This window comes from Littorina saxatilis, linkage group LG2, assembly GCF_037325665.1.
Source record: "Littorina saxatilis isolate snail1 linkage group LG2, US_GU_Lsax_2.0, whole genome shotgun sequence".
Taxonomy (NCBI): Eukaryota; Metazoa; Mollusca; class Gastropoda; order Littorinimorpha; family Littorinidae; genus Littorina; species Littorina saxatilis.
The window spans coordinates 22,141,591-22,154,342 of record NC_090246.1 but is presented as its reverse complement, the minus strand read 5'-3'; the positions used below and the strand labels follow the sequence as shown (position 1 = coordinate 22,154,342).

The 12,752-nt window shown below is 43.0% G+C and overlaps 1 protein-coding gene across 1 annotated transcript in view; it reads left to right on the top strand.

Annotated features, from left to right (window-relative positions):
• Window positions 1–7,503: 7,503 nt before the first annotated feature.
• Window positions 7,504–12,752, top strand: part of LOC138958489 (SPARC-like) — a 62,145-nt gene continuing 56,896 nt past the window's right edge. Inside the window, exon 1 of the mRNA XM_070329660.1 lies at window positions 7,504–7,704. The gene's annotated coding sequence lies outside the window, so the exon portion shown is untranslated. The remainder of the gene's footprint in view (window positions 7,705–12,752) is intronic.

The window sequence follows — 12,752 nt, the reverse complement described above, 5'->3', positions numbered from 1 at the left end:
TCTTTCAATAACATCTTCTCGAATGTGTGTATGTGTATACACAAAGAAACACACACACACACACACACACACACACACACACACACACACACACACTCACACTCACACACACACACACACACACAAACACACACACACACACACACAAACAAACAAACACACACACACACATACACAAACACACACATGCACACACACACACACACACACACCCTCCCCCTTCATTCCATCAACATCCCCACCAAGATCCACCCACGTAACCAGCCCCCCCCCCCCCCCCCCTTTACCCCAAACATGCTCACACAAATACAACCAACCATTAGCAAAACTGAGCAGCATGATTGTGCTTTCCCCCTGTGACAGACATCAAGTGGCAGTGCAAGGAATCCTTCAGTCTGTCGCTTTTCGCGTCGTGAGTGTTCTTCTCACTACTCCCTCACAGCCCCTTCATCGCAGAATCAACGGAAACTGAACATTGATTCACGGACTGAGCAGCTAAATGCACAAGATTACTGCGCTGTTGTTGATCCCTGAAGAGCAATCTGAGTCATGTATCGATTCTGCAGAAATTAAAACAGAGAGAGACAGAGAGGCAGAGAGGAAGAGAGACAGAGACAGAGAGACACAGACAGAGACAGAGACATAGACAGAGACATAGACAGACACAGACAGATAGACAGATAGACAGACAGACAGACATAAAGACAGACAGACAGACAGACAGACAGGCATAGAGAGAGAGAGAGAGACAGAGACAGATAGACAGACAGACAGACAGACAGATAGACAGACACACAGACACACAACCAGACACACAAACACACAGACACACAAATACACAGACAGAGAGGAACGAATAATTCAGAAATAAGTAAAACTTTCTTGGGTGTATCATTGAATGAGTAAATAAAATGATTAATAAAGGAATGAGTATGTAAGGAAACACAAAATGAATGAAGGAAACTAACACTGTTTGGAGTGCACGTCCTTTCAAATAAGCGATAAGATGAAACCAACCAACGAAGAGGCCAAAATAAGGAAACGACATCAAAGACCTAAGCAAACAACAATGATATAAAAAAAATTAAAAAAATATTTAAAAAAAAAACTAACGAAAAACACCACACGCGGTTATTTCGAACGACCAATCAATCAGTGATTAAGTTATCAAGCAACTAACCCTAACCTACCAAGCAAGTTCCACCAGGAAAACATTCAATGATACCTACTGAAACGTATCACTAAAATAACCTAGTTACCAGACACTCCAAGCTCCATGACGACAACACGCACACAAGTTCGGCAGAGTAATATATGAATATATCACACGATCACAGCCAATAACACCATGCATGCTGCACGCGCCGACAACGATGTGTCCCAAGTGGGACATCGTCACGTCATCATTAGTACAGTGCGCCATTAGCACCAAAACTGACGTACAAAGTGTTCCTAGGGGACCCATTTCTAGCGAGTGACCCAATTATACAAAGTGCAGCATTAGCAAATGGAGCTGAAATTAAGAAAATGGGCAGACTTGTTCCGACTGGATGCTGAAGAAACTGTGTTGTACGTGTTGTTCCGGAGGGTTTTCTGCAGACGTATGTGTATGCGGCATTCGCGCTCAGAACTGGCGGAAATGTTGCTGGTGTGTGTGTGAGTGTGTTTGTGTGTGTGCGTGTGTGTGTTTGTGTGTGGGTACATGCGTGTGTGTGTGTGTGTCTGTGTGTGTGTGTGTGTGCGTGCGTGTGTGTGTGTGTCTGTCTGTCTGTCTGTCTGTCTGTCTGTCTGTGAGTATATGTGTGAGGCCAAGCATGCCCACGCAGGATTAGAGAATTAACCAAAACAGCTTTTACAGTTAGACGTCGAGCCTGGGAATGGGTGTGTGTGTGTGTCACAGTGTGTGTGTGTGTGTGTGTGTGTGTTTGGGGGGGGGGGTAGTGAGTGATGTTAGAGAGGTGGGCGTGAAATCTGTTGTTGTTGTTGTTGTTGTTGTTGTTCTTCTTCTTCTTCTTCTTCTTCTTCTCCTTCTTCTTCTTCTTCTTCTTCTTCTTCTCCTTTTTGTTGGCGATGGAATCGGACACAAGTGACGACGACGTGTTACCTTTTGTGTTGGTATTTTCGGGTAATTATCATCACAATAGTTCACATAAACAAACTAAGAGGGGTCGGAAGCGAGCATTCACAGACAGACAACCAAACTGACAGAGCCGGAGGGAGAGAGAGAGAGAGAGAGAGAGAGAGAGAGAGTAAAGGGAGACAATTGCGACGAAATCTCGATAGTTGATACCCAGATGTGTCTCCCTTGAATAATCTGGCCCATTTCTTCTTATGTGTTCATGGGCTGAAACTCATACGTACACTCGTGTTTTTGCATGAGTGGGTTGTGATGACCGTTTTTACCACGCCATTTAGGCAGCCATACGCCGCTTTCGGGGGATGCATGCTTGGTATTTTCGTGTTTCTATAACTCTGACATCGATCACATGATCCAGGCTTTTCTGCGCGCACGGCTTGGTCTTGGGCTTGCGTGTACACACGAAGGGGGATAAGGCACTATCAGGTCTGCACATACGTTTAACTGGGAGATCGAAAAAATATCCACCTTTAACCCACACGGCGAGGCCGGGCTTCGAACCCTTGACCTTCCGCTTGGGAGGCCGCCGTCTTATCCACTTGGCCAGTGCGCCCGTCAAGGACCATTTCATACTGACAGTGAAGTTGGACCAGAAACGTTGCACCGAAGATAATTCGAAGTGTGCTTCGTCATCAAAATCTTCTAGCTTTCTTATGTCGTTTTATGGATTCATTTGAATGATAAATCCGTATCTAGCGAATAACACGTCCAAGGAAGATGTTCGAGATCGATGGACTTTTCTGTTTAAACACAAAAATTGATTGACAAATGGATGGTGAAATACACAGAAATTCAAAGCCGGAACTGATGGAGGTCAAGGTTCATATACTCTTTAGGCCAAAAAAAAGAGTTGTATGTTTCTGGTAACATGGCTACAAAAAATAGGGTAGGTAGGTAGGGATTTTTTTGTCTTTTTTTTTTGTCAGGGTAGAAAATAACTATACAGTGACGCAAAGAGACTGGACTTACTATACAAAGAGAAAGACAACACATTACAAAACAAATGAGACAAAAAGGATGCGGGGTTATCCCCCTTGTGTCGTCTGCTGTCTGTTACTTTCGTTTTGACGCTTTTTTTCAAGTTTTTGCTTTTTTATTTTTACAAATGCAATAAAAAAAAGTCTAGGGTCTGCGGGAAAAAACTAGGTAGGGTCGGGTGACCAGAAACATACAACTTTTTTTTTGGGGGGGGGGCCTTATCTATTCAAGCTGAACTGAGGCAGTGGAAGTGTCAGTGGCCGTGGGGACTGGGGCGTGAGGCCAAGTGAGGATTCCAGGTGGTAACTCTGCTCGCGTAAGAAAAACTGAGAGAACAGTTTGTCACAGGGTCAGGTAATCTTTCGATGCTGTCCTCCCTTTTCGCACCCACATATAAAGTTAGAGAGAGAGAGACAGACAGACAGACAGACAGACAGACAGACACAGACACAGAGACACTGTGACAGACACAGAGACAGAGAGAGAGAGAGACAGAGAGAGAGAGAGAGAGACAGAGAGACAGACAGACAGACAGACAGACAGACAGAGACACACAGAGAGACACAGAGAGACAGACAGACAGAGAGAGAGAGAGAGAGAGATTGATGGGGGAAGGGTGGGGGGCAGTTGCATATATCTTGATGAAAGAAAATCCTCCTATAAGACGACAGGTTCAGAACATTTCCCCCCTACGCTATTGCATTAAAATGGGAAAGAGTTTTAAAATAAACTGACTAATACACTGAAAGCACCAAGGGAACAAACTCTTACATCACACTACACCAACCTCAAGCCGAAAGGGAGAACACTTTAAGGGCACGGAGCCAGAGAGCAGGAAACACGGAAATGCCAGACGGGACGCCAGACGTCTGCTTCTGATGACTGTGCACCCGAACATTTCCTCCCCTTGTTCAGCACGTGACGTCACTTCCGTTCCCTTGTCGCACTGACCTGGTAATAACTGTGCCAAAAGACTGACAGGACTAGGAAAGTAGACCTAGGTCACGTGAGCTGTACCTCTCCCGCAAGTACAAACTGAACAGCATATTTACACAAGGTTGTATGGTTTAAAAAACACAGAATTTGAAAAAGAAACACGTTCCTGTTTTTGTGCACTTTGTCTGTTATGTCATCTATCTTACCGCTGCGTGTGAGTGTCAGTCCTTTTCATCGCATGTTCGTATCTCTCTTTTCCGGCTTTACCGAGATTTTGTGTGTGTGTGTGTGTGTGTGTGTGTGTACTTTTATTTCCGTTCAATCAAGTCACTTTCTTCGGTTACTTCAGTTAAAAGTGATCATGATCATCAGTTTAAGAGAAGCAAAGTCCCCCCGCCGGCGCGGGTTAGGGGGAAGAATTTACCCGATGCTCCCCAGCATGTCGTAAGAAGCGACTAACGGATTCTGTTTCTCTTTTTACCCTTGTTAAGTGTTTCTTGTATAGAATAATAGTCAATTTTTGTAAAGATTTTAGTCCAGCAGTATGTAAGAAATGTTAAGTCCTTTGTACTGGAAACTTGCATTCTCCCAGTAAGATAACTAATACATTTTACTACGTTGCAAGCCCCTGGAGCAAATTTTTGATTAGTGCTTTTGTGAACAAGAAACAATTGACAAGTGGCTCTATCCCATCTCCCCCCTTTCCCCGTCGCGATAAAACCTTCGTGGTTGAAAACGACGTTAAACACCAAATAAAGAAAGAAAGAGAAGCAAAGCAATCTGTTGAGGCGTTCATGAACTCGGACGTGAACGCCCGTCTAGTGAATGCTGGACGATCTTGAAAGAAATCCCTTTGGTCAGCACAAAATCCACAATGAACGAAGACCAGAATCGGTGATTGCAATTTCAAATCAGATCCAAACCTACAAGAGTAAGCATCCCCCTCCAAACAAACAAAAGAAAAAAAAAAGAAAAAAAAACCCCTTGTCTTTTGAGCCATGTTGAAATCATTTTGGCGTGTGATACGGGATGCAGTGTGTATTTGACAGTTTCTTGGCTCGTTTTTTACGACGTTGCAGGGCGGAGGAACAAGGTGTGATTCATAATGTTTCCACTAAAGTGTTTTTATTCAACCTATTAGATTTTCCAGTTGAAGTGCAAAAACAAGCAACAGAAAATTCGAAAAGTCAGCTCAAGCCAACAGCAACTGTACAGGTGCCAGATTTTAAATCACTGGTTCAAAATGTTTCCGCTAACTGAAGTTTTTCTGTGCCAGCAATCAGGTTTCTCAGTGGGTAATACTGCAGAAAGAAAGAATTCAAACTGTGCAAAAAGCAAAGCACTGGTTTGCACCTTATGGACCTGGCTACCGCTCGTTAAAATGTGCCACCGCTCAGTCATGAACTTAGTGCCGCTTTGGGGTAAAACAAAATTGAATTTAAATATTCACAAAATCCTGACGGTGAGGGGGGGGGGGGGGAGTTGATGGTTGGTTGGCTGGTTGGTTAGTTTGGTTGTTTGGTTGCTTGGTTGGTTTTGCTTTTAATTTTTTAAGCTGAAATATGCTGGGTGGTCAAATATAATGTACATAATTATTTTCATTTTGCCACCAAATGTTTGGTTTTCCCAGACTTTAATTCAACATTCAGGCAGAGTATAGAAGAGACCTGGGAATTTATAATCATACAAATTTAAGTGACAGGAATCCAATTTGGCCGAAGCTCATTTGGCGACCAGATCAGCAAAATACACACGGCATTGTTTCGAGAGGGACTTTTACAGGGGACAGGGGGTTTCAGAAAACAGCTGAATCGATTGCATTCAAATTCTAAAATGCCATGGGTTTCCCCAAAAAGAAAACACGTCATTCTGGCTGTCCATTTTCAATTTAACCCATGACAGGATCGATTATTTCAAAACTCACCAAGTGGAGTTCTCGTTTGCCAACCGAGTTTATATTACGAACACTTTCTGAGTTTGCTTCTTTAATCTCTCTCTTTCCTGTGCGTTTTGGTTTGATTCTCTTTTATTCTTCTTTATTTGTGGGGGGGGGGGGGGGACTTTGATCGCAACCCTTCTAATTTTGGTGAGGTGCGCAATGTACCGGTGTAACACGAAATTTTTACTCCACGAAAAATTTACTCCGGAGTAAATATTTCGTACGAAATTCTTACTCCGAGTACACTTTTCGTACGAGAAAAGAACTCCCCAAGGCACGAAAAAATTACTCCCTCCACGAAATTTTTACTCCCCATTTTTTTTTACTTCCAGTAAAAATATCGTATGCAAAAATGGGATGCGGGCGAAGGGATAATGCCAATAAGTGATCTCGCGCACACGAATGTCGCGCTACCCTCCTTCCACCCCTTCCACCACCAAGACTAACAGGGGACAAGGGAGTAAAAATTTTGTACACCTGGCATGGGAAGTTAAATTGCTTGTGTTTGGGTGAAGTAATTTATTCGTTATTTATTCGTCAGGGGAGTAACATTTTTGTACGAAATGTTTACTCGGAACTCACCTGTCTTGGGGAGTAATTTTCTCCTGAAATGGGGGAGTGCCTTTTTCGTAAAGGGAGTAACTTTTTCGTACGAAATGTTTACTCCGGAGTAAAAATCTCGTGGGAGTAATTTTCTCGTGTTACACCGGCCTGCCGAGGCTGGTCGCAGTGGAGTTTGGGCCAGTGTGTTCAAAACTGTCTACAAGGAGGGATTGTACACAGGCAGCGGCAGCGGTTTACGTTTTGCCTAACTTGATTCAAAGACATCTTTGCTAGATTCAACACTCATTGTGACGGGCTGCTTAAAACTAAAATCTTGTCAGTCCGTTTCATCCATTTTATTAATGCAGTGGAGACTACGTACCAACATTGCACAGAAAAAGGAGCTCGACCACAATATTCGACCAGAAAAAGAAAGCGAAAGACTGCTGACACTAGCAAAACCATAGTTTGTATTGGGAAGAGCAAAGAACAACAATAATATAAGGCCAAAAAAAAAAAAAGGTCTGTTTACGGTAACATAGGCCAAAAAAATAGGGTCGGTAGGTCGGGATTTTTTTTTTTTCCTTTTTTTTTTTTTTTCCAAAAAACCATATTTTTACGTTATTTTGCCAAAAAAACAAGATTTTTTTTCTTTTTTTTCCCAAATGCCAAAAAAAAGTCTAGGGTCGCGCGAAAAAACTAGGGTCGGTCGGGTTACCGTAAACAGACCTATTTTTTTTTTTGGCCTAAGTGTTAAAAGGAACGAACAGAGAAGTGACGCGGGCACAGGATGCTGGCAGGTTCCAAGCTAGTGGTGCCAGAACTTCGACGGAACTTGGGAAGGGGAAGGAGGAGGAGGGGTAGGGGTGGACGCCGAAAGAGGAAGGGGTATGAAAGCAAATGGGTGGGGCGGTGGGGGGAGGGGTGGGTAACACTGAGTGGGGTGTACGGCAATAGAGAAGCAGTGAGTGTGGGCGTGTGTGTGTGTGCCAGCTAAGCAGCCACAGCAAGGTGAAGAAGGACGCCACTGTAACTAGACTATTGCAGACCTGTTGTGATTTGGGCTGTCATAGAAAAAGAAGAGGCAGTGAGATTGTTGTTGAGTTGTTGACGTTGTTGCTGACTGTTGCGGTGCTGGGAGCTGGTGGTTTGGATTGTGTCAGACTGACAGGTGAGAGATATAGCACTTTTCTGCTGTGAAAGTTTGTAGTGTCGTATAGTCCTTACTCATTGCATTGGTGTTCACGATGAAGATGACGATTGGCATCGCAATAGATAACCTGTTATTTGTCTTTGCTTGATTTAATTCTTGCAACAGACTTTAATGTTTGTTTCCGTGTGTTTGCGTGTCTTAGTTTGTTTTGTTTTTTGTGTGTTTTTGTTTTTATTTTGGGGAGGGTAGTTTTTATTTATTCCTTTTTTTAATTTTATTTGTAGGCCTATCTCTTATTACAATCAAGCTAAGAAGAAAATGCTGATAATTAGCACAATGATGTTGCTGATCATTATTGGGGAATGTTCATCGATTCCCGGTATGACTGTTTCTCATTCGCCATTTTACGTCTCTGTCTCTCTCTGTCTGTCAGTGTTCCTCTGTGGTTAGAATCCGTCAGTCGTTTCGTCCGTCAGTTTTGCTTTGGATCATCTCTCTCTCTCTCTCTCTCTCTCTCTCTCTCTCTCTCTCTCTCTCTCTCTCTCTCTCTCTCTCTCTCTCTCTCTCTCTCTCTCTCTCTCTTTGTCAGTGTCTGTCTCTGTCTCCCCCTCTCCCTCTCCCTATCTCTCTTGAGTCTTTACTTCCCTGCGTATATCTGTATCTGGCTGCTTTACGCGTTACGCCCATGTTAGTTTTCTTTGAAAAGCAGCTCAATCCCTAAGGTTTATTTTGTTCCCGTTTTGGTTTGTTTGTTTTCGTGCTGGCTCGCTTCTTGTCTTTTACGCACCGTATTGCAAGTCATGCTTGTCTAGGCTATCACACTGTCTTGTGGTAAAAATCAAACATCGCCCGACCGGCGTTTCCATTCAGGATTCGGCATTGTGGTTTGCTGTGAATTTCTACGCTTTGCTCACACGGGATTTTGTGTTTCGTTTTCTCTTCTTTCTTTTTATTTTTATGTTATTTTTATTTTTATACGGATTGGAATGTAAAACGTGCTTGACTGCTATTTCAAAACGGCTATGCGGTGATTTATAAAGTAAGAAGAAGGCTTTGAGATGTTGTATAGAACATCTGCTTTCTTATCGGCAATTAAGCTATTGGACAGCGATTTGCAGGTTTTGATTTATAACTTGACGGCAACAAATAATGCTAAGCAAAACGAACAAATTCAAACCCGAAAGCTACAACCCGATATTTTCCAGAAGCTAACTCAAACTGATCAAACAAACAAAATCTAGCTTTTTTTTTCTCTCTCTCCTGGAGCCCTATACCATTTAAATAAGGACCTGATTGCAAGAAACTGTCTCGCCTTTTCTGAATTCATATTTGAGCAGCTGTAGGGGCCTACTCATTTACGTACGGATGACTATTTAGAGATGCGCATGTGTGCGGATCACAGAACTTATATTAGACAGTCTAATATAAGTTCTGTGGTGCGGATAGCCTTTCCGCTTTACAGCACAGATCACCAACTCAAAAGTTTTTGATGATCTGGACTGAAGTGCACGAGGAAGTTACCATCCGCAGTGTTGGATTGGTTGACATTATAAGATGTTTGGTGGCTTGTTGACAGACCAGCTTTTTTGTTGGTCCAAGGGGACCATATCGTCTGTTGTTTCATCTTTATCGACCAAGGCCGAAGGCCGCGGTTGATAAATATGAGACAAAAGGCGAAATGCTCCCCGAGGACCAACAACAAAATGATGGTCTGACAACAAGCCACCAAACATCGTTTTTGTCATCATTTTGGTTGTGCAACAAAATGCACAATAACCCACAGGGAGACGAATTTTTAGAATCCAACTCCGGGCCACAAAGCATCGTCACAATAGCTCGAGATAACACGTCAACCTTGTATGTGACGTCAAACGTAGCTTGCTGGCGCTTTTCTTCCAGTCTGAAAATGTACAGAGCTGCGATCATACGTGTGAGTTCAGTAAGTGTTGAGCATATTTCTTTTCTTTTTAAGTGTTTATGCCTTTTCGTTGTGGATTTTGCGATTACAGAGATAAGTTGCAAATTGACCATGAGTCGCCGCGGTAATTATCAACATTGATTGGGTCTTTGAGAGTGAATGCTTACAATCGTTGTCCTCGGAAACACAAATCCAAAGCCGCGATGGTTCCACACATCAAATAATCAGCCTGATTGGCTTTTACTTTGACAATCCACGTTTCACCTGAAAGCTCAAACCCATTCACCACCTCAATTTATTGCATGGGGAACATGAGATTTATTTCCCAGGTGTTTGTGAATGAAAACTCGTCAAAATGATGACAATAAGATTTGTTGTGATTTCAACCAATCAGACCCTGCGGTTTGTTCTCTCCCGTTTGGGTGGCACCCACTTTTGGTTCGTGCTCCTCAGCCCAGTAGGCTACAAGTGTGTCATCAACATCAGAATACTAAAGTACTTGAATGGCACTATCAGAAATCAATCATACTATATGTCGTTAGTTGTTATCTGGTGATTTTGTTTTGTTTTGTATTGTTTGTTCGTTGTTTTTTCAAAAGAGGTTTGTCATTAAAGCCTCAGTCCGTCTCAAATGGTTTACAGTACGAAATGGTGTCTGTACTGTGTGTAAAAGCCTGACAGTGTCTGTGATGGTTTACGGGAGGCTGACTGTGCCTATAATATGCCACTTTGAATATGTCTTACTCATATAGTAAGCAATAGTATTAGCCCGTGTCATAAAGTGATCAAGTCATGGGGTCATAAATAGTCAACGTTGTATAATATCTCACTAATATAGTCAGCAATATTCCCCGTCGTTTAGAGTCTTATTCATGAAGTCTGCAACGTTCCGTGCCGTAAGGTGTTACTTATGAAAACAACATATTACGATGTCTTTCTCATGAAGTCAGCAGTACACGTGTGCAGTTTTGTTGTCGTGAAGTCAGAATTATTTCTTGTCGTAAGATGCCTTTCGTGTTACATTTCGATTCTGTCGTACTCGTAAGGCCAGCAATATTGAACCAATGCCTTACCTAATTGATCATATTTCATGCGAAAGGTGTCTCACTCACAATATTTAATTTCGTAACGTCACGTGCCGTACTCATAAAGTCAGGAATATTACGTTCTGTAAGATACTTTTTGCATACTGTCAGCATGCCATATTCCACGTCTTAGTCTTCCAATAATCCAGTTTACCAATCATTTTTCATGTTGTAAGATGTCTTCTTCATGTTATTTATCATATATTCCATGTTGTAAAGTGTCTCTTTCATTAAATTCACAACATTCTGCGTGGTTTGCTATCTATCTCACGAACTTGAAGAAAGTCATATTCCACGCCAAAAGACTTACGCTCGCATGACTTGTCACTTGAGCGCCAAGGGTTTCCCAAAGCCATGCCTCATCCGGAAACACTTGAAAAGCAGAACCGGTGAGGCAAAAGAGAAAATATGACAGCTCTTGACTTACACGTGTCGGAAACAGTACTCACACAGCAATTTTAGAAGAGGCAACGCTTTTGCTGAGGTCAGTGGCATCACACACAAACTGATATGTGTGGACAAATGAGCTTATTGGTAGCACTTTGATATGGTTCAAACTGGCAGGCTTCATGGACCGAACTTAAATGAGTCTCAATGTTCTCTCAAAGGCAACAAATATCAATGTCTGTTGCCAACATGGGTAAAAAACACATTTTGGGAGTAAATCTTGGAAAATGGATTCTCTTATTCCATGTCATCCAGTCCACCAGACGCTTTGGAAATCCCAGAGTTCTTGGTGGAACAGTCTGGCATGGCTAATTAGTCATCGGTTGCTCCGCACCTTTTCAACATCACAGGCGAGCTGGTAGGCCTACTTGCGGAAACATGTACTTAGTTTGCACTTTGCCATGGTGATTAACTGGCTGCATTTTTAGAAGTAAGTTCAGTTAGTTTCAACAGGGCGTTCGTAGGTTGTTGCAGGGCGTTCCTGGCAAGGCATTGGGGTTGGGGATTGGAGAGTATAGGCGTATCAAAGGGTGAGATGCACGACACAGGTAAGTTGAATGCTACTGAATGTATGCAACATATCGTAAAGCATCATCTAGCAGATCAGACATTGCATGCAGTAGTCGGCAAGTTGCAAGCAACCGTGAAACAAAGGGGGGAGGTACATTTCATATATTATATCCTCTCGGAACCACACTACATGTCAACATGCTATTCAGGGTAGCTGAGCGCACAGCTGTATACAACGAAACCGAACCGTGCGGTAGCAGACCTGAGATGGTCACAACAGTTTCGTAGGACGGGTGAATGAAACCACTTCTATTCAGTCGTACTGCGGCGTGTATCTCGATCCTAAGGGTAAAAGGTATGTCGAGACAAATTGTTTACTCGAACCTGAGTGCTTCCTGGTTCGTGAAGGTTTCATTTGGTGCACGTTTGTGAGGGTGTTATTCAAACGCACAAAAAAAGATTTCTGGCGTGATGCTTACCTAAAGGCATTCTCCAATTAATTGGAGTTAGGCCTATTCGGCGCATCCGCTAGACTTCTGCAGCAATTAGCAGGAGTGTGTATACGTATGTCTACGAGTTTGTTGGCACAAATGCACCTGCGAAGTCTGCATGGAAAGAGCACCTCAAAAGACAGAAGGAATCAAACAAAATGTGGTATATGTTTTTACTCGCTTTTGCTTTGCTCCTAGCCTTTTTGTTCGTGATTCTTTAGGGATGTGAGATGAGTGTCATGATAAGTTCGGGCGTTTGACGTTTGAGGAAGAGGGTAGGAGGGGATGGGATGGGCCGGATTGAATGCAGCTATAGACTACACATGATACAGTTTTCTTTCAAATACGATTGAAACTGAGCAGGATCTTTTCATTCTTTCAGCTTCTGCCTTTTGCTGATCTGCACACACACCGGCAATTTCAACCAGGTACGAGAAAAGTCTTGGCAAGTTGTTGCTGACTGTGCATTTTTCTCTCAGACACCAGCGCTTGGTAAAGGCCGGTCGTTACACCTCTATCAGGGATCCACCCCTTCTCTTCCTCCACGATCACACCCCCCCTCCCCCCCCCCCCCCCACCCACCCACTCACCCTCCCCATCACGCAACCCCGATGT